Source organism: Leptopilina heterotoma, unplaced genomic scaffold (genome assembly GCF_015476425.1).
Source record: "Leptopilina heterotoma isolate Lh14 unplaced genomic scaffold, ASM1547642v1 Lhet_278, whole genome shotgun sequence".
Taxonomy (NCBI): domain Eukaryota; kingdom Metazoa; phylum Arthropoda; class Insecta; order Hymenoptera; family Figitidae; genus Leptopilina; species Leptopilina heterotoma.
Genome location: NW_025110986.1, coordinates 2153888 through 2177182, shown reverse-complemented (window position 1 = coordinate 2177182; position 23295 = coordinate 2153888). Strand labels below are relative to the sequence as shown.

Below are 23295 nucleotides of genomic sequence, written 5' to 3'. Positions count from 1 at the left end.
CTTTTATTGCAGTTGGTTCCGCAATTTTTATTCTCGCCCCGTCACATACGATGAACGCTTCAGCCAATCTTTCCTCTGCTGTGTATGCAACAAGCCTTGGTGAAGAATTTAGTGTTGATATGAGTGCAGAAGTACTTTTACCTGCCTTTTTAAAATTCAAAAATTATTTTTATTTTACCGAAAAAAGTTAAAGCTATAGTACTATTGAATTGTCGCTACAAACAACCGATGTGTCGGTTCTTTAAATCGACTCATCAATTTTAACTATAGTATCGTGCAAAATAAATAACGTAAAAAAAGTACTTCTTCGATTAAGATTAACGGTTCACTTATTTTGCGAAATTTGGAAACTGTCAAATTGTCATAAAGACATTTCATGACTTTGATTTTTTGTTCTTTATTTTTGCAATCTATAGCAAAATAAGTGCCCAATTTGTCAATCATTTCTTCCGTAGAATCAGATAATGCATTTTCACTTGTATTTCGCAAGATACTGAAGTCAAGAATAATCTGAAAATTTTTTTTATTTGAAGAAAAAATATGGAAATAATTGTTTAATTAAAAAGCTTAATTTTTGAAAAAGTAAAATTATACATACTGCCGTGTATGTCTGTAGTTGAGGATATTCACGAATGATATCCATAACAGTTTTGGCGTTTGTTTCAATAAATTCTCTGCGTAAAGCAAAAGTTTCTCTAAGCAAGCGTAGCACGTTCGAGGATTCCTCTGTAGGTAAGCATTTTTTTAATTCTGTTAATGCTTCATTATTATCTAAATTTAGAGAACATTCGCTCCTTGCAGCTTCAGTGGACGACAACTTTTTTTCTCCTGATTTCCCGGTATTGTTAATTTTTCTTTTATAAAAATAACGTCGACTACGAATAGAAGTAGAAATTTGGTTCTTGACAACATCCTACGAATCAAGCAGAAATATTAATTTAAAAAACATAAATTAAAGTAATTTTAATATCAATAAATATACAAAGCACTTACGAAATTATTTTTACTTCCACCCTCTAACTCCGGAAAAGTTTCAATAATTGTTTTACAATAATTGAAGTACTCAATTTTTGTTGGTCCATTTTCAGTCAGTGATTCCAAGTGAATTGACCAGTGGTAAATAAATGACGATTGGAATTCATAGACTTTGTCCTGCTCTTTTATTTTAATCAAATTTGGTGGCAGTATTGGCAGTTTTGCCGGATATGGAACACGCGGTGTTTGAAAGCATCTCTTTTTTGACGACGAGGGAATTTCTTGATACTCCGATGTGGACGAGAGATTTACCAATTTTTCACCAGAACATTCCTAAAATAAGGTTCATTTATCAATTAGAGCTTGATAATTTTTAAATAAATGTTAATATTTATATTCCTTTTATCCTCCCTACGGTTTAAGCAGAGTATACTCGGGGTGTATCTTTCGTTTATTTCTTTAAAATAATTTAATTTGAGAATCATATAAATAAAACTTTCAGTGTAAATTGAAGCTATATAGTTATATTTAATGTCAAAGTAAAAATGAAATAGTCAAAATTAATTTCAACAAAATTATAAATTTTTTTTCTTGAAAAATTGAAAAATGCTAAAACCGTAGGAGGGTTAATAGAAAAAATAAATACTAAGAAGGAAAGGAACCTAAACACCAAAAAATTATTGGTTATGTTTATGGTCGTTTAAGTTTTATAATTTAATTGCTATTTTTGTTTCCATGCATTTTCATTTCCTACATAGAAAAAATAACCTATAATTTTTTGTTTATATTCCCTTTCCTAAGAGCGCGTCACATTTTTACTTTACAAATTATTATCTCACAAGAATTGTAAATATCGTACGTTTATGTAACTTACCTCACTTTTTATTATTATGACATCAGAATTAGTTTGCACCAACTTTTCATTTATTACAGGATTTTCGAATGTGGCAAGTACTTGGAAACCGCCTGCCATTAATTGATTAGAAGGTTTCTCGGCTTTAGCACGGGTTTTCGGAACTAACAAAACGTTGATTATAGTATTATTTTCAACGATATCGTCTTCCTCGATGTCACATTGTTCATTAATTACTGTGTCCATTTTTTGTAACACTATAAAACTATTCGACAACTCTGAAGATAGACTTTCATCGTCCTCACAGGATTTTAGAAGAGCCTCTTTAATGCTTCTGCAGTCATCAATATTTCCTGCGTCACTATATTTGATTTTTTTGATTCGATTCTCCCTTCTGTCATTAATTTTGCAATACACAGTTTTGTCGACTAGTTTTATAGTGTTACAAAAAATGGATACAGTAATTAATGAACAATGCGACATCGAGGAGGACGATATCATTGAAAATAATAGTTTAATAAACGTTTTGTTAGTTCCGAAAACCCGTGCTGAAGCCGAGAAACCTTCTAATCAATTAATGACATGCGGTGACGAAGAAATTGCTATATTGGATAACCTAGAGGTAAATAAACAGTTAGTGCAAACTAATTCTGATGTCATAATAATAAACAGTGAGGTAAGTTACATAAACGTACGATATTTTCAATTCTTGTGAGATTATAATTTATAAAGTAAAAATAATTTATAAATGGACCTTATTTTAGAAATGTTCTGGTGCAAAATTGGCGAATCTACCGTCCACATCGGAGAATCAAGAAATTCCCTCGTCGTCAAAAAAGATATGCTTTGAAACACCGCGAGTTTCATATCCGGCAAAACTGCCAAAACTGCCTCAAATTTGATTAAATTAAAAGAAAAGGACAAAGTTAACGAATTCCAATCGTCATTTATTTACCACTGGTCAATTCACTTGGAATCACTGACTGAAAATGGACCAACAAAAATTGAGTACTTCAATTATTGTAAAACAATTATTGAAACTTTTCCGGAGTTAGAGGGTGGAAGTAAAAATAATTTCGTAAGTGTTGCATAAATTTATTTTATCCAAACAAAAATTATTAATTTTTCTAAAAATGTTAATGAAAAAAAAAATTATTAATGTTAACTCTTTAAATTTCTAAATTCACACATTTAAATGGTATAATTCGCTCTATCGTTTAACAAGTGCATATATACGCTTTTACAATAAGTGAATTTTTACTCATAATAATTTATATGCACTTATTGACCCTGAAAGCGACTTATAAATGAAATTTGACATATTCAGATTTAAAGAGAACTCATTTTAGACTAAAAATGATTTGATGAAAATTATTTTAATAATTATTCCTAACTCTTTTACAGGATGTTCTCAAGAGTCAAATGTTAAGCTTGATTCGTAATCGGCGTTGTGGTAACAATAGTCAAATTAACAAACATTTGTGTTTACACGATAGGAAAAGTTCATCCAAAGCTGTAAATAATCTCGAAAGTAGTTTTGACAATAAAGAAGCTATGTCCGAATTAAATAAATGTTTACCTGATGATGACTCCAAACATGTGCAACGCCTTCTAAAGGAAACATATGCTGAACGAAGAAAATGGATAGAAACCAACGCCAAAAACGTTGTGGATATTATTCAACAATATCCTCAACTACAAGTTCATTCATTAGTAAGTATAGAATGGGGCGGTATTAATCCTACACAAATAAACTCTACACAAGAAAATTCTACACCGCTAACTGTACACGAGAAAACTCTCAAAAGAATTTTAAAAAAACTAATGCTACATAAGTAAATACAACATCCTAAAACCCTACACAGTAAACTGAAAACTAAAAAACTCTCACCGTAAACTGCACACGAGTAAACTCTACACATGCATGAAAAAATGAAAATAACATTTTCAAATAATTCCACACAAATAAATCCTACATTAGTAAACTCTCCACAGCTCTAAAAATTAATTAATGAATTCTTTTTATTATACTACACAATTAAATTCTACACATGAAAATTGTCATTAATCATTTTGGTTTATGTCTAAATTTCTGCACAATTAAACTCAACATTTGTAAATTCTACACATAAAATGAAACTTAATAAACCCTACACAAGTCAATTCTACACATTATGTGAAAATTAAACTCCACACGAGGTAACTGTACACATGTGTCATTTGTTGTTAACAATTAAATGTCGTTACGAAAGAGACAAAAGAGAAACGTTTTCCAAACAACAAATGACACATGTGTACAGTTACCTCGTGTGGAGTTTAATTTTCACATAATGTTTAGAATTGACTTGTGTAGGGTTTATTAAGTTTCATTTTATGTGTAGAATTTACAAATGTTGAGTTTAATTGTGTAGAAATTTAGACATAAACCAAAATGATTAATGACAATTTTCATGTGTAGAATTTAATTGTGTAGTATAATAAAAAGAATTCATTAATTAATTTTTAGAGCTGTGGAGAGTTTACTAATGTAGGATTTATTTGTGTGGAATTATTTGAAAATGTTATTTTCATTTTTTCATGCATGTGCAGAGTTTACTCGTGTGCAGTTTACGGTGAGAGTTTTTTAGTTTTCAGTTTACTGTGTAGGGTTTTAGGATGTTGTATTTACTTGTGTAGCATTATTTTTTTTAAAATTCTTTTGAGAGTTTTCTCGTGTACAGTTAGCGGTGAAGAATTTTCTTGTGTAGAGTTTATTTGTGTAGGATTAATACCGCCCCGTATAGAATAGTTGTTTTTTGTAACATTTTAACTGTAACTTCAGAAATATTTATTCAGACTTTCTACGGACATAGTACTTTAACTATTAAAAATTCTTGTTTTTATATTAAATTTTAATATTTTTGTAATAAATTTTTCTAATTTTTATAAAAAAATAGTTTTTGCAAATATTGAAGATTATTCTGCAAATAAAAAATTGTAATAGTAAATTTTATTGTTTTTGAAGTTAATTTTACCAAGTCCGAATTGAATTTTACTAATTTTTGTATTGCAATTTACTAGGAATATAGTTGAATTTATAAAATTTTGAAACAAAATTAGCTTTATATTAAAATTTTTGATTTAAATTTTAAAAATTTACAGATTACGGAAAAGGTAGAAAGTAAAATATCAATAATCAAAAAATATATTCTGATTAAAAAAATTAATTAAGAAAAAAATTGGAAAAATTTTTAAATAAATTAAATACTCTATACTTAATACAATAATTTTTAACTTAATTTGAAAATTCTACTTTTTTAAAACTTAATCGTTTTTTGAAATTAAAATTTCCTTCTCACTTAATATTATTAGAATACTGTATCAAAATTTCTATTTTTCTAATTCAAAATTTAATTGCCCATTTTTAAATCATTTTTATAATCTAATTTCTAAATATAATTCACCTATTTAAATAAAACAGGAACTAAAATATATTTTTTTATTTTTAGATAATACTTGACTTTTGTATTTTGCGAAATACAACAGAGAATGATTTATTTCAATCAATTGAAAAAATGATTGAAAAAGTTGGAACTTATTTCACAATTGATTTCCAAAATGAAGAACAGAAGGTTAAAATATTAGAAAATTTACATAAACATTTAACACTCTCTAGATTTCGAAACATCAGTGAACCGCTGATTACAATTGAACAGGTAATATAAAATCCAACTTACTAGTTCTATCACAGGGTTGCCACAAAAATTTAATTTTTCTTCCCCCTAAGTAAGAAATTCGGACATTAACTAGGTAATGCTAACATTAACGAGAATCAAACCGTTAAAGAACACAGCACCAAATACACGGTAAAAAACTCTCTGTCAACTTTCTTGCTTTTAGTAAACAGAAAGAGTTTTAATCTTATATTTATTGACAAAAAAACTGCTTTCTGTTTTATCACATTCAAAACAAGAAAAAGGAAAACCAACTTTTCAAGATGATTTTTATTTAAATCAATTCTAGAAGTTGTATGATTGTATACTAGACTTAACCTTTTTTTAATTTAATCAATCACAAAGACAATTATTAGTATTCAATAAAATATAAAAAATAAAAAAGCAGAAAATATAAATAATTATACTAAGACAGATAAATTAGGCAATTTTTTCCCGTTTTTTTAAACTTATTAGAAAATTTACTTTTTACACCAATTAAAATGAGATTCTAACTCCTCCTACTTTAAGAAAGCAATTTTTTTATTCGTTGGTTCAACAGTACAAAAAGGGAGTGAATATTTAATTTTTAAAAGTTAAAATTAGACTTAACCCATTAAGAAAAAAAAGACTTCTGGCCAATAAAAATGGGACGCATGAATATTCCCCACATTGAACCTGCAACAATTCTTGTGGTATCGAAATAAAAAACTTAAAATATGTACTTATTAGAACTGCAATAATTCGAGTTTTCTTTTAAACAAATTTTCATCACAAGAAATTAGTATTTGAAGAAATATTTATTAACTACTTTTTTCATTTGACTGTATTTTAATTTATAAAAATATCCATGTAGGGAAATATGAAAGAATAGAACATTTAGTTTTTCAGAGTTTTTTACAGTATGTATTTTGAAAAATAATGATTTTGCTTAAATGAAATTTTAAATACATAAAAACTAATATAAAGGGATTATAACCTAAATGATTTGTCAATTATCAGAATTTGTATATAGCAGCATTTCTATATTATCGAATTTTTATGTAACGTATAATATAATGCACTCGAATTGTAGCCTGACAGAATTTAAATTTAACCATATATTTTGCTGTGCAACCATTAATATATATAGTTGAAATTATATTTAAAATAGTTTTCATTTAACCAAATTTTTATCTAACCACTTGTAGGCAACCTAATTTTCGTATGAGTGAATATCCAAAACACCGAACTTATAAAAGATTGAATTTTTAAAACGTCGAATTTCTAAAGCACTAAACTTTCAGTGTCGAATTTTCATTTGTCCTAACTTTTTGTCACTATAGAGTTTACTGTCTATGTTGTTAGTCGGTAAGGTAGATTAGAATTGCGCGCGAAATTTGATTTAACATATGATTTCAAATTTCCCGCACAATTTAAATCAACCATATCAATAAGAATTATAGAGAAAAAACTCTTGTTGCAAAAAAAGTTAGGACAAATGAAAATTCGACATTCTAAAAGTTTAATGCTTTAGAAATTCGACGTTTTGAAAATTCTGTTTTATAAATTTGGTACTTTGGAAATTCACTCATACGAAAATTCGGTTAACTACAGATATGGTTAAATAAAAATTTGATTAAATAAAAATTATTTTAAATATAATTTCAACTAAATATAAATAGTTGTACATCAAAATTATGTTAAATATAAATTCTGTGAGATTATAAGTCGATTACATATATTTTACGTTACATAAAAATTCGATAATATTATTATTTATTTGTTATAGGGTTGCTTGAGAACCCATACAAAAGAGTTTGATACATAATACTTAAAAACTAAATACAAAAAAAAAAGAATTTTACTCGTAAAAGATGTTACTTAAAATTTCGTAAACATAGTATACCACTTTCTTAGACGAAGCAGGATTTCTATCATTTAACAACTCTAGCCAAGACACTCTCACACATTCCTCATCGTCAGGATTAACAAAATATTTATTCCTAATACCCACCAAAGCCTTACATTGAACAAGGAGATGATATTCATCAGAAATCAGTTTCTGATCTTCGCAATTACATTTTTGTTGTTTAGAGAGTTTAAAACATTTATTTTTTATTATTATTCTACATTGAAAAACATTGAGTAATCTATATTGCGCTAATGCCTTCATGATCTCTAATGGTAATCTTGCCAATAAGTATGGCTGAGTACCGTCATATAAATTTAATTGATTATAAAGCTTAAGAGAGGAGGACTTTTGGAGACTGAATATATCCTCATTAAATAAGAAGTTTTTATATTTTTCCAATAATTTACTTTTAGAAAATTTTAATAATTCAGGTGATAGATTAATCCAGGTCTCCTCCTCCCCTATGCTATCAAAAAATATTCTTTTGACTTGAGAGGCCCAATTATACTTCTCTTCACTCTTGTTACAATCCGACAAAAATTTAAGACGCTCAAAACAGATTCTAGGATATCTCTCAACTTCCATATCATAAATTTTTTCTAACCAATTTAATAACATTTTAAATATTCTATAATATAGTTAATTCGATAATATAGAAATACTACAATATAAAAATTCTGATAATTGACAAATTTTTTAGGTTATAATCCTTTTATATAAACTTTTATGTACTTAAAATTTCATTTAAGCAAAATTTTTATTTTTTAAAATACATACTATAAAAAAATCTGAACAACTAAATGTTCTATTCTTTCATATTTCCCTACATGGATATTTTTATAAATTAAAATACAGTCAAATGAAAAAAGTAGTTAATAAATATTTCTTCAAATACTAATTTCTTGTGATAAAAATTTGTTTAAAAGAAAACTCGAATTATTGCAGTTCTAATAAGTAGATATTTTAAGTTTTTTATTTCGATACCACAAAAATTGTTGCAAGTTCAATGTAAGGAATATTTATGCGTCCCATAAAAATAAACTCCTCCTATTTTCAAAATGCAATTTTATATTTGTTGGTTGAGTTAAACAAAATAGAAAAAATAATTAATATTTGAAAAATAAAACATTATTCCAATCCCCAAAAGGAAAAATGGATGTTTTAGACCAATTAAAATAAAATTTAAACTCCTCCACCTTAAAGAAAGTTATTTTCTATTCGTGGGTACAATAGAACAAAATGGAGAAAATATTATTAAGTAGATAAATGTATAAAATTTAGTATCAACCCCTTACGAAAAAATAGACTGCTATTAGTCAAAAAAAAGATTCAAACTCCTCCTATTTTCAAAATCAATTTCTCTATTTGTTGGTTAAAAATGGAGAAAAAATTAATAATTAAATAATAAATCATATTAATTCCAACCCCCAAAAGGAAAAATGGATGATTTAGACCAATTAAAATAAAATCTAAACTCCTCCCTCTTAAAGAAAGATATTTATTTTATTTGTTGGTTCAGGTATGAAAAAAATTGAAGAATATTTATAATTTTAAAAAATGTAAAATTTAGTCCCAACCCTTAAAAGATAAAATGAATGTTTAAGACCAATTACAATAAAATCTAAAATCCTCCTTCTTAAAGAAAGCTATTTTTTTATTTGTTGGTTCAATAGAAGAAAATGGAGAAAATATTAAACTTTAAAAATTAAAAAATTTAGTATTGGCCAGAAGTCTTTTTTTTCTTAATGGGTTAAGTCTAAATGTAACTTTTAAAAATTAAATATTCACTCCCTTTTTGTACTGTTGAACCAACGAATAAAAAAATTGCTTTCTTAAAGTAGGAGGAGTTAGAATCTTTTTTTTGGCTAATAGCAGTCTATTAATTTTTCGTGAATGGTTGTTACTAAATTTTATATATTTTAAAGTTTAATATTTTTTCTATTTTCTTCTATTGAACCCTCGAATAATAAATAGATTTCATTAAGAAGGAGGAGTTTAAATTTTATTTTAATTGGTTTTAAACATATCCATTTTATCTTTTGAGGGTTGGGACTAAATTTTATATTTTTTGAACTTATAAATATTCTTCCATTTTTTCAACTGAACCAACAAATAAAAAAATAGCTTTCTTTAAGAGGGAAGAGTTTAAATTTTATTTTAATTGTTCTAAATCATCCATTTTTCCTTTTGGGGGTTGGAATTATATGTTTTTTTCAAATATCAATTTTTCTCCATTTTGTTTAACTCAACCAACAAATAGAAAATTTGATTAGAAAAATTGATTTTGAAAATAGGAGGAGTTTGAATCTTTTCTTTTCGGCTAATAGCAGTCTATTTTTTCGTGAGGAGTTGATACTAAATTTTTGAATTTTTAAAGTTTAATATTTTCTCCATTTTTTTTTTTTTTTTTTATTTTTTATTGTTTATACTCCTGCCCTATTGCCCTTACGCACTTCGACAAAAGTCCCCGAGAAATACTTTTTTGGATTAAGCATAACCATTCTACTTTAGAAATTTTTCTATATATTAACCTAATTTGCGTCTACAGCCGACTTTATTAGGAGTACTCGCATTATGCCTGGACCACCCGTCAATGGGTTTTCTCGCCAGAAAAGAGGGAAACTGTAGAAAACCTCTCTGAGTACAACCGGTTTATCGACAGTCGAGTTCTAATGGTGTGTATCGGACAATAATCGACGGTGCACATCATTATACCTCGACGTCGAACCTCCCGCTCAGATTGTCTCACGTGCCGGAAAAATACCAAGCCAAGTGGGCGCGAACCAAGGATACTTATACCCTTGGTCCTTAAACGACCACCAACGCCAGGCATCTATCCGACTGAGCCAATCTGTCGGTTTATATTTTCTCCATTTTCTTCTATTGAACCCACGAATAAAAAATAGTTTTCATTAAGAGGGAGGAGTTTAAATTTTATTTTAATTGGTCTTAAACATCGATTTTATCTTTTGAGGTTTGGGACTAAATTTTATTTTTTTTTAAATTATAAATATTCTTCCACTTTTTTAACTGAACCAACAAATAGAAAAATAGCTTTCTTTAAGAAGGAGGATTTTAGATTTTATTGTAATTGGTCTTAAACATTCATTTTATCTTTTGAGGGTTGGGACTAAATTTTACATTTTTTAAAATTATAAATATTCTTCAATTTTTTTCATACCTGAACCAACAAATAAAATAAATAGCTTTCTTTAAGAGGGCCCAGTAAGAAACGAAAAATTGAAAAGGATTGAAATAATTCAAACTCTGTATGGTGTAGTAGAAATTATCCAATACTTTTGAATGCCATTTCTGTCCAATACTTTTCTATACCATGATAGGACCACGTTTCGTCTAAAAATCAATGCTATTCAATTCTTTTTGTAATTTTTAACAAAGACAAAATTTTTTTCTGAATGCTTTCCAATCCCATCCGAAATTATTACAGCCTGTCATTATATCACTTTTCAATTTTTCATTGGAACCGCGTTTCTGCATGCATTCAAGCAATCTTCTGGATTTTTGTAATTTATAAGATACATACAGTGGCAGATTTTGTAAAAAGTGTTTGTGTTCAAAGAAAAACTTGCTGAAAAATTGATTGTTTACCAATTTAACGTCATTTAAACGAGTCAGGGCCGTTATTCTGTTAGACAATAAATCATAACCTAAAAATTTCAGAGACCTTTAAACACTTTTAACCCTCTTAACTGATAATTTAATAATTATTCCTTTTTAAAATAGCAAATAAATTCATGAGTGCAGTTATTTGAAAGTAATTGAACATTCTATATGTCAATAATATTAGTATTATATTATTATACTACTGTCGCGGAATTCAGAAGCATAGGGCAGAAATGGTATTCCAAAGGATAGAATTTTTTTAATGCTTCTTAATCTTTGCTTTCTTACTGGGTATTCAAGAGGATTGATATCGTTACTTTTCATATTGCTCTCACTGGATAGAAAAGTATTGGACAGAAATGGCATTCAAAAGAATAGAATCTTTTTAATACTTTTCAATTTTTCGTTTCTTACTGGGGGAGGAGGTTAGATTTTATTTTAATTGGTCTAAATCATCCATTTTTCCTTTTGGGGGTTGGAATTAATATGATTTATTTTTTAATTATTAATTTTTTCTCCATTTTTAACCAACAAATAGAGAAATTGATTTTGAAAATAGGAGGAGTTTGAATCTTTTTTTGGCTAATAGCAGTCTATTTTTTCGTGAGGGGTTGATACTAAATTTTATATATTTATCTACTTAATAATATTTTCTCCATTTTGTTCTATTGTACCCACGAATAGAAAATAACTTTCTTTAAGGTGGAGGAGTTTAAATTTTATTTTAATTGGTCTAAAACATCCATTTTTCCTTTTGGGGATTGGAATAATGTTTTATTTTTCAAATATTAATTATTTTTTCTATTTTGTTTAACTCAACCAACAAATATAAAATTGCATTTTGAAAATAGGAGGAGTTTATTTTTATTGGCCAGAAGTCTTTTTTTTCTTAATGGGTTAAGTCTAAATGTAACTTTTAAAAATTAAATATTCACTCCCTTTTTGTACTGTTAAACAAACGAATAAAAAAATTGCTTTCTTAAAGTAGGAGGAGTTAGAATCTCATTTTAATTGGTGTAAAAAGTAAATTTTCTAATAAGTTTAAAAAAACGGGAAAAAATTGCCTAATTTATCTGTCTTAGTATAATTATTTATATTTTCTGCTTTTTTATTTTTTATATTTTATTGAATACTAATTATTGTCTTTGTAATATTGATTAAATTAAAAAAAGGTTAAGTCCAGTATACAATCATACAACTTCTAGAATTGATTTAAATAAAAATCATCTTGAAAAGTTGGTTTTCCTTTTTCTTGTTTTGAATGTGATAAAACAGTTTTTTTGTCAATAAATATAAGATTAAAACTCTTTCTGTTTACTAAAAGCAAGAAAGTTGACAGAGAGTTTTTTACCATGTATTTGGTGCTGTGTTCTTTAATAGTAATTATTGATAAATTAAGTAGGTATATTATTTATCATTTTACTTTAAATTTATCATTATTTTTTTTGAATTTAAATGATTTAAAGAAAGGTAATAAGGGTAATAAGTATCTGGCACTATAAAAATAGTATTTTTTGTTTAATTTTCATGTGATAAAATACGTATGGACAAATGTCACTCCCGCCATCTGTCGTGCAAAATGCGCGGCGACATATCAAAAGCGTGTAGGTTTTATTTTTATTTTATTTTTCCTTCTCTAGATTAGTAATTCAATTTTTTTTGAAAAATTTTTGCTGTGTTGGTATTTGTAAAATATTGCTTTCAAACATTGGTTCAGTATTGGTAACCAAGAAATAACCAAGCATTAATTTAATTTTAAAGCATTGGTAAATAATTGGTCATTAATATTAATCCAATGTTTGTTGCCAATGAATAATCAAGGCTTTGAAAGTCCGGCATTTGCCTTGTCAGCCAATAGTCATCCAATATTGGCTGCCAATGCTTGTCAAAGTCGTGATCATTATTGGTACTGCTGGCTCCCAATATAGGCCCATTATTGCGCCAATGGTTAATTTCCCATTGGGAAGTATGTATATGTTACCGTTATGTGAAAACTATTACTTTTGATGTCATATATAAAAGGAAAACATCCATAAGATCAAGATTACTTTCCTTAGGGTGCAACATAGCTTTGAAATATTTCTTAATATTATTAAAAAGCAATTTTACGAATCTAGATTTACTTATAAATAAAGAACGTCATAAAACCTCGTATAAAATCAATACAAATTTGTTTAAAAAAAACTATTAGAAACCTGTTAAATCATCTTAGAAGACAATTTTCCTAATTTCATAATATTATTTTCATTTCACATTAGAAACATTGTTCAACCTCGTAGAATATTTTTTGATTATTTTACACTCATAGGAACCTAGTAGAAAACATTAGGAACCTTCTGAATTATTATTTTCTCAACCTATTAAAAACACATTGGAACCTTGTACATTCCTCATTGGGACAAAAACCTATTAGAAAAATAGTAGAACCTAGTTCATCTTACATTGTGTTTCTAGAAGGTTTTTAAGCGTTTTCTAATATTTCCTATGAGGCTTTTTTACCAGGGTTGGGAAGAATGGTTAATTTATAATGTAAATTTTTTTTTATTTCTTAGCTAATAGTCAAAAAGGTATTTAAATAATATTAAAGAGTATTTAAAATACTTATTATTTAAATAATTCTGATTTGCTAAAATTAAATTACTTTGTCAAAAAAAATTGTTAAATATGATCGATTTTTGACATTTCGTACAGAAACTTAAATAACATATTTTACAGTTTATTATAAATTATTTGATATTTATCAAGTACAAAACACAAATTTAGCCTTTAAAAATAAATATCAACCGCTTTTTTTATATTTCTTAAAGAGTTTCCTCATTTTTTAAATATTTTGTAATGTCTGTCAATGTAACCTTTTTTCATGTACTCTCAATTTAAAACATCTTTTTTATATAAAATGTAATTATTTTTTTAAACATCATCATGCATTTCGTCATCCCAAAACAGATAAAAATATTTTCCCAAAGTATTGAAATTTTTTATAAAGGTCAAAAATACATTATGAGAAATAAAGTGGTTGATCCTGTATTGTTATTTATTGACCCTGTATGTTTTTGTACCACTCTTCACCTTACAATTTAAAATCAAAAAATAATTTTATCATTGATTTTAGTTAATTCTAGTTTTAACTAATGAAAAGCCGTAAAAAAATAGAAATTCAGTCAATATTAGTTTTCCCTAAAGTGCTTTTAGTTAATTCTAGTATTGACTAGTTAATATTAGTACTGACGAAAGGCCAATGTTAGAACTAGTTTTGACTAGGTAATACTAGTATTAACTAATTTCGGGGTTTAACGGTAACATATATATCAGAGATCATCTATAAATTTCGTAGCACCAAATTGTAGTTAAAAAATAGTCGTATTTTGTATTCTGACTTTCTAGAATTCACACACAGAGAAAAACCGCTTTGCTCATTTTGAGAATAAATATTTTTTTAAAAGAAACGCTTTGCAAATTCATCAAAGTTTTTGGTGGTAAATATTCCTGAGGTGTGTACCTTCAAAACCCAAGACCTAATATTTGGAAATATTACACGATTTCCCCAGAATTTCCTTAAGAAAAAATTCGTAAAAGTGTAGAAAAAAACTAAAAAAAAACTTTTGCTCCCAGCGTTGCACAAACAAAAGTAAAAAATGTCAAATTGAAAAAATAAGGTATACTACACATGGTTTTTTCAAATTTCTAAATAGCACTTTTGACAATTTCGCCATTTCGGAGATATTGACACCTGGCCGGTTTGCCCCACTCTCCCCTATTTAATGGAATAAAACAATAATAATAATTTATTCAAATCCTTATTATTATCAAATTTTTATGTTAAAATTTAAAAGTATGCATATTTTGAATAAAAGTGCAAGTTTGAAATTATTAAATTAATTAATAGAAAATTAATCTTTCTGAAATATTAAATAATAATTCTGTGGTTTACTTACTTACTTACTATTATTGAGATTTAATTAAAATGAATAAGTTGTGTTAAAAAAATAAGTATATGTTATTACTATTTTATATTTTCTTTTTGTATGACTTAAAAACATTTATTACATATCTGACAATTAATAAGTGTTTAAAATAATTAATTAATTGAATTCTACTTTAATTAATAATAAAGTAATTATTAATTAAGTACAAATAAGTTGAAAAAATCAACTATTAATGTGAAAGTTTTTTATTTTACTACAGGACACTTAAAAAAGTATTTCAATCCTAAACTAACACTTTAGGCAAGTCAAGGAAGTTTTACCGACTTATTCCTGAAAACTAACACTTAATTAGGCAAGTCAAGAAAGTTTTACCGAACTATTCCTGATACGTAAGTGCTCATCAAGGAGATATTTAAAATAAACGTTAAAATTTTATTTTATTTATATTAACCCTAAAAGGAGTAACTGGGGTGTCTGGACACCCCAAGCAAAATTCAAAGTATTCCCATGGCTTAACTAATAATTTTTTTACGCTTAAAACCCGTTGATAATTTAGTTTGAACCTCTATCTTTTGACACCTGTATGTGCCGCCAAAAGTTTTGCTCTAGGAAGAGCTCTATCTCCTGTCAAAATACGTCTGAGGTGTCTGGACTCCCCAGTTACTCCCTAACGTTAGAAAAATTGTCAAGATAAGTAAATTCAAATTTTTTAAAAAATTGTTTTTAATCAGTTACAATTATCTGATAAAGTATAAATTGATAGGTTATGCATGAAAAAGTTGTATTTTATAAAAAAGAAACATTTTTATACAAAAATTCTATTTTTATGAAAAATAGACATTCTGTATTTGTAACAACTTATGAAATTTAAGTTAAGATTTATTAAAAATTTCTGTGCTCTCTCTACAGTCAGAAATTAAATTCTAATACAGAAAAATGTAGTATATGACAGTCAAATTTAAATTATAAATTCTATATTGTTAATAATATTTTAACATATATTAAAGGTATTAAGAATTGTTAATTAAAACTTTGATTAAATATTAATTTACAGAATCATTTCATAAGTTATTAATTTTAATGTTAATATATTCAGATATATGGGTGATTAAATTTAAAATGTCATTTTTGATCCTACTAACTTTGATTTTTCGATGTTGGATTTTGAACTTAACGATACTCTATTTTGGTTGACTAGAATATATGATGGACAAAAATAATAGTGGTCGAGCAGGTGGAAGCAAATTTTAATTTTCACCAGGTGAAAAACGATAGGCAGAAATGATAAGAAATTTTCTGTTTTCGTTTACTCTTTTCTCAAATAAATTCTTACAACTTTAAAAAGTTAAAATATTTCAAATTACAATAATGAATGTTTCAACATGACTTAAAAAATATTTTTGTCCTACCTGCACGGAAAGTATGTCATTTCGGGCACTTAAGGCGGGCGCAAAGTAACACATTACGCCCGGGAGTGGGGGAAGCGGGCGGAAAAGTATTTTGCGCCCGCTTGTATGACGTCAGCGGGCGGTAAAGTATTTTCCGCCCGCTTCCCCTACCTCCGAGCGGGCGGAAAAGTATTTTGCGCCCGCTTGTTAATTATTCGATTTTCTTCATTAAAATGCGACATTTTCGACTTTCTTTTTATGTTGACTATAGAACTGCAAACATTTTCAACTTGTTTTATTTTGTCTATAAAAATTTGCAATTTTTTTTTTATTTTCTCTAAAAAAAATAATGAGACATTTGGTTTTGTTCCCATTTCGTTTATCAAAATTGTCAATTTTAAAAGTTCTTGTTTCAGTTTTGTTCAATTATTAATTACTACGTTCTAAATAAATACTATGTTTCCAGAATACATAGTTTTTTATTTCTATTTTAAAACTTCTATCATTATAAACTTCATTCGATGTAATGTTTATATAGAGCTTAATTTTTAACTAATATGAGCGTTTAATCGTGCGTGCCCTCAATGTCATACTTTCCATGCAGTTAGGACAAAAAATTATGTTCGCATCATGGGCGCAAAGGTGATTACGACTTTGGCGAAATTTCGGGACCTCGGGGACACTTTCGCTCCCTCGGCTTCGCCTCGGGCGCGAAATTGTGTCCCCTCGGTCCCTTCATTTCGCCATCGTCGCAATCACCTATTTTGCGCCCTTGTTACGAAAATAACTATTGTAATGGGTTCTGCCATAAATTAATATACTTTTGAAGACAAAAAAGACATATGAACATTGAGGGACACCACTGACATTTTTGAAAGATTTCACTGATAATTTTTTTTGAATAGTGAGAATAAAATCAGCTTATAAATTACAATCCAGTATCAAATCTTCATTAACTGCATATAAGGAGTAAATTTAACACAAATTTATTAAAAATAAAATAATAAGCTGCAAGAAACAGAATTTTGAGGGGACTGGGGACACCACTGACATTTTGCTTGATTTCTCAATTTCGAAAAAGAAAGACTTTATTTTTAAGTTAAAGTCGGTGCGGTTTTTAAACTACGCGTAATACCTGAAAACGAGATTCAATAATATTTAAAAAATATTAATATTATAAACAATTTTTCGATGGGGACACCACTGACATGGTGTGCTCGACAAACTGATACTTGCTTTCTGCCACCAACCGTACAAGTTATAGATGTGATAGAATGTTGTAATGTTTTTTCTTTAAGAAGCTATACATATCACCAATACTATTAATAATAAAATACTATAAATACTATTAATATTAATATTAATTAATATTAATATTATATTATTATATTATATTATATTATATTATTATATTATTATTATTATTATTATTATTATTATATTATATTATATTATATTATATTATATTATATTATATTATATTATATTATATTATTATTATTATATTTATTAATATTAATTACTATCAATACTATTAATCTGCACTAGGTTATTTAAATATCAGACATGATATTCAAAATTTGCGATAATTACTTAAAAATATGAAACTTACGGACAGGCGATTTTGATTTTTTTTCTAGCACTGGATCAAAATTATTCTGCTAGCACAATTACTATATAAAAATATAGACTCTTAGCTGTACAAAATAATTTTTCTGGTACTTAAAATGTGAGAATCAACAATTTTTATTATTAGGTAAAGTTCTGATTTCTTAAGTGCGAACAAGGGACACCACTGACATTTTGCTTCTAATTTTTCTGCTAAATTTTTTCAGAGAATTTCTAGCGACTAAGAATTATTAATTTAAGTAAAAGGAGTGACTAAGAAAATTAATTGACTTCAAAAACTTTAATATATGAACTAGTATTCCAGATTTTTGGGCAGGACATGAAAATGACATTTTAAATTTAATCACCCATATATTAAGTTTGTAAAATTTTTAATTTATAACACCATTTTTAGTAAATATTAATTGTTTAAGTCCATTTTATAGTTCATTTTTATGATTTTCACTATTCGTCAATTTATTGTCTTTAATTCCTTTCACTTCAGATGTTCAAATAATTATGTTTTTTGGAAGTAATACAAAAACTAATTTTTTACCCTAAAAGTGTATTTATTTAACTTTAAAAACCTAAAATAGTTTTTAAATTAGTAAAATTTTTAAGAAACTACAACGTTTTTTGAGAAAAAAGTCAATTTTGCAATTTTTGGGTGTTTTTTGGGTTTTTATGGTTTTCTTCAAATTTTTTTTAATTTATCAAAATTTAAATAATATTATTGTATTTCTTACTAAAAAACCAATCAATTCATTATAATAAATTTTTTTTACGTCAAATATAAACCTTATAAAACAAGTTTAAAGCGTGAGGTGTCGGGACACCCCAATTACTCCTTAGAGGGTGAGTAAATTAACGTACTCCTTCTAGGGTTAAACGTTCAGTTTAAATTTTTTTGAACTGTACTAGCTTGTAAGGAATTAAGATACGACATTAAGTTTTAAATATTATTACTGAAAAAAAAATTCAAAAATTATTAAAAATTACGACTATGCCACTATATCCCAACTTTATTGAAAAATTCGGTAAAATATAAGGAACAAATTTTCTCCTTGTAGAATTTGTTTTTGAAAAAATTTAATTCCAATTCTTTTGAAATTATTTTAAATGTTTATTTCTAACATACATTTAATTAACGAATTTCCGCATAATCGAAATTTCGTAAAATTGAATTGTAAACAAATGAATTTGAATATTCTCATCAAAGACCTTTTTCAGAAATTAATAAAAATAATTGATTGAAAGAAGAATTTAGTTAAAAATTCTAGAAAATAATAATTCAATTGAAATGATGAAAATAATTTTGAAAAAGTTACAGTATTTGAAATGTTTTAAAATCTTAATTCCCAAGGAAAAATAATAATGATTAAATATTTATTTGAAATAAAATTATTGATGTTTTCGAATAATTTTACAATTAAAGGAATTCGTAAATAAGTGTACAAATAGAACATTTTTTTGAGTATGTAAACGTTTTTACATACCAATATTCTAGTAGTAAGAATGGAATATTCAGAATCAGTTTCTTAAAAATGGTTAAAATATTTCTCCTGTAAGGATAAAAATGAGGACTTTTCTTTTGAGTTGGGCGGGGGAGATAAATTTTCAACAATTTAGTATATAATACAGACTGTACACAAGGAATATTTGGTAAACCAAAGAGATAATATGCGCATTACGATCCCTATGGAAACACTTTACACGTATGCGCACTCCATGTTATCTAGTTTCGAGTTCGGTTAAGTTTCACCATGTTTTAGCAGAAGAGGCATTAGATAACTGCAGTTGGGACGTTCCTGTCTGAAGAAGAAGGAGGATTACATAAAGGAAACAGTTTACATAAGCTTCAATGATACTTTACATATATTAAATTTTCCCAAATCTTCTCAACAATCTCGACTTATTTTTGTTTATAGTAGACACTTTTCTAACGTGTACATTAATAAAAGCGGAATTTTAAATTCATTTTTTAACAAAAAGTCTTCGGAACAAATTTTTCTTATCTTTAGCTATTTAATTATTGAAGTATTGTTAATAATCTTTTTATTTAATTTTTTTCTTGTAAGATGGTAATCAAGTGTCATCTAAGTGTCGTCTTTTCATTTAAATTTAGTTATTTTTAAGTGAGAATTAACCCTTTCTTGCCCCTGGGAAGCCCAGCCAGTGGATTTTATAAAAACTTGTTACTCAGGGGTGGTTTTTGGAATCGCTGATTACGAATCTAAGTCAGATTTTCAAAATTCTCAAAATTCAAAATGGCGTCCAATTTTTTCAAAATTGCTCAAATTTGCATAAAATTTGTTACTCGGAAGATTTCAGGGTCGCTGATTACGAATCTGAAGTAAGATTTTCGAAAATTAAAATGGATTCAATATGGATCCCAACGGGAAGTTGCCAATGTTAACGATTGGTTCAATAATGGGCCATGCTTGGTACCCAATGGTTTTTTCTTGGCAAAACAATTGGCAACCATCATTGGACCACCAATGGTTTAAACTTGGGATGATCACGCTACTGCCAATGATCGGTAGCCAAGCATCGGGCCAATATTAGTTGCCAAGGAATTGCCAAGGAAACAAAATCGATTTTCAAAAGCTTGATTTTTTATTGGCAGCCAACAAAAAACCAAGGTTTTGAAAATTGATTTTTTTAAATTATTAATTAAAATATATTTTTCAAAAATTTATTTAAAAAAAAAAATATTTTTCAAAAATATATATTTTTTTTTAAATTGATAGAACATATTAATTTAATTTTTCACCTCTGGTAGAACAAAGATGAAAGACTGATAAATTCCCTCACTTTATATCTTACAGTGGAGGGATAACTGTGAATGTCTTTGCGAGAGAGGAGCAGGTACTTATATAGAGCCAGTGAAACAGGTCACAAGCGAGAAGAAATCACTAGCATGCACTCTGGAGGCGCTTGTCGGAAGTGGCGCAACGTTGGTTGCCAAGCGCTGTGTCGATAACGTCAGGATATGCATGCGCGCCAGAAAACAGTTCCGACAAGCGCCGCCAGAGTGCATGCTAGTGATTTCTTCTCGCTTGTGACCTGTTTCACTGGCTCTATATAAGTACCTGCTCCTCTCTCGCAAAGACATTCACAGTTATCCCTCCACTGTAAAATATAAAGTGAGGGAATTTATCAGTCTTTCATCTTTGTTTTACCAGAGGTGACAAATTAAATTAATATGTTCTATTAATTTAAAAAAATATATATTTTTAAAAAATAAATTTTTGAAAAATATATTTTTTAAAAATAAATTTTAATTAATAATTAAAAAAAACCAATTTTTAAAACCTTGGTTTTTTGTTGGCTGCCAATAAAAAATCAAGCTTTTGAAAATCGATTTTGTTTCCTTGGCAATTCCTTGGCAACTAATATTGGCCCGATGCTTGGCTACCGATCATTGGCAGTAGCGTGATCATCCCAAGTTTAAACCATTGGTGCACCCAGAGAAATGGTATATTTGTCTCAGAACCAACTAGACTTTTTATTTGTTTGAAATAAATTTTATTTGGTTTAAATAAAATTTTATTTATCTCAAATATATGTTTTATTTGTGTCGAATAAAATTTTTATTTAAAAGAAATAAAAAGTCTAGTTGGTTCTGAGACAAATATACGTTTATTTAACTCAAATAAAATATATTTGGTTTAAATAATATTTTTCTCTGGGTGTGGTCCAATGATGGTTGCCATTAATGTTCCAATAATGGAACGGAGTTCGCCAAGCATGGCCCATTATTGAACCAATCGTTTACTTCCCATTGGGATGAAATATTTCTTCGGAACATTCCAGGAATGTGATTGGAATATGCAATGGCTATTGGGAATGGAATATATCAGGGTTGACACAGGCCAGGGAAATCAGGGAAAAGTCAGGGATTTTTATTAAAAGTACTGGAAACAATTAAGTTATAGAATTTGTAAGAAAATTCTAAATTTTTGTGTCTTTTTGTTTGCTTCATAAACTATGAAATTATCACAAATTCTAAACAAAAACCTTAAACTTCTTCTATTTCTGACAATTTATTTTAAATAACTTAATTCTATCCGTGCAGAAATTGCCCACCCGGGCCCTGACCCCCCATGAAACAGGGAACCCGACCGGGCCCCGGTCTGGAAGCTCGGCACATCGGGGGCAAATCGGGCTTTCGCCATGGCCCCGGCCGGTTATATTGTTTCACCCCGACTTAGGGAAGCCCGGTCTGGACCCGGCCAAGCCCCTGCCAAAATTTCTACACGGGTATATTGAAGAACTACCATAAATTAATTACTTATAAATCATTTAATGAAGCATTCTTTTGAAAATTTTTTATTTCAATTCAACCATCTTAATAAATATTAAAATTCTTTACAGAAGTTCAAGTATTTTCAAAAACATTTATTTGCACCGTCAGTCCAAAACTAAGGATTCTATTTAGTAGATTTAACTGCCATGTTAGTCGAATCTACTACGTCCTTCTCTCCGTGTAAATTTTAATCGAATTCCTCGGAAAATGTTATTAAAATTCGTCGAAAGAATTCAATTATTTAAAAGTTTGTTGATGAAATTCTTTACCAGAATTCAATTTTAAGAAACATTTAATTATTCAACGGATTATTCATATTAGTATTTAAATAATTGAATTCTCATAGAATTTTCTAATAAAAATTTATTTAAAAATTAATTTCAGTTAAAGTTTTAGATAATAATTGAATTTTTGAGAAGTTATTGATAATTACAATTTTTAGAAATAATTGAATTTTGTAAAAGTTTCAAATTAAAATCTTTGAAAATTTGAATTTTTCATACACTGAGAAAAAAACTGTTGGCCCAATAGCACCAATGCTATTGAATTTATTTTTGTTGAGAGAATAATTTCTGTGTTGAATTAAGAAAATATATATAATAATTCATAATTTAGAACTAGAAGCATAATGTTGTCTAATGAAATATGTAAAATGGTTGAGATGTAGGGTTGATACAATTTTATTAAAAAAATATTAATTAGTATGAAATAATTGTTGCCATTATTTTAAATAAAATTTTGATAAATTAATAAATAAAATTTACAGTTTGTATATTGTAAATTTGTATATTTGTTTGTATATTGTATGTATATCTTAGACGATGCAATATGCTTTTGAATCAATAGCACGTGCTTTTGTTATTATAAAAAATTTATTTGAATATGTTCAAAAACAGATGCTATAGAATTGATAGTACCATGCTATATCACTGAGAAAAATGGAGTTTGAAAAACTGGGAGTCAATATTGAAAAAATAGGACTCAGTCCAGTAAAAGTACATTAATTCATTTCCATCAAGCATCTTA

The 23295-nt window shown here is 27.5% G+C and overlaps 1 protein-coding gene across 2 annotated transcripts in view; it reads right to left on the bottom strand.

The window, feature by feature from the left end:
* Positions 1–23295, bottom strand: part of LOC122504061 (tensin-3-like) — a 566797-nt gene that overhangs the window by 315711 nt on the left and 227791 nt on the right. The gene's annotated exons all lie outside the window — the stretch shown is intronic.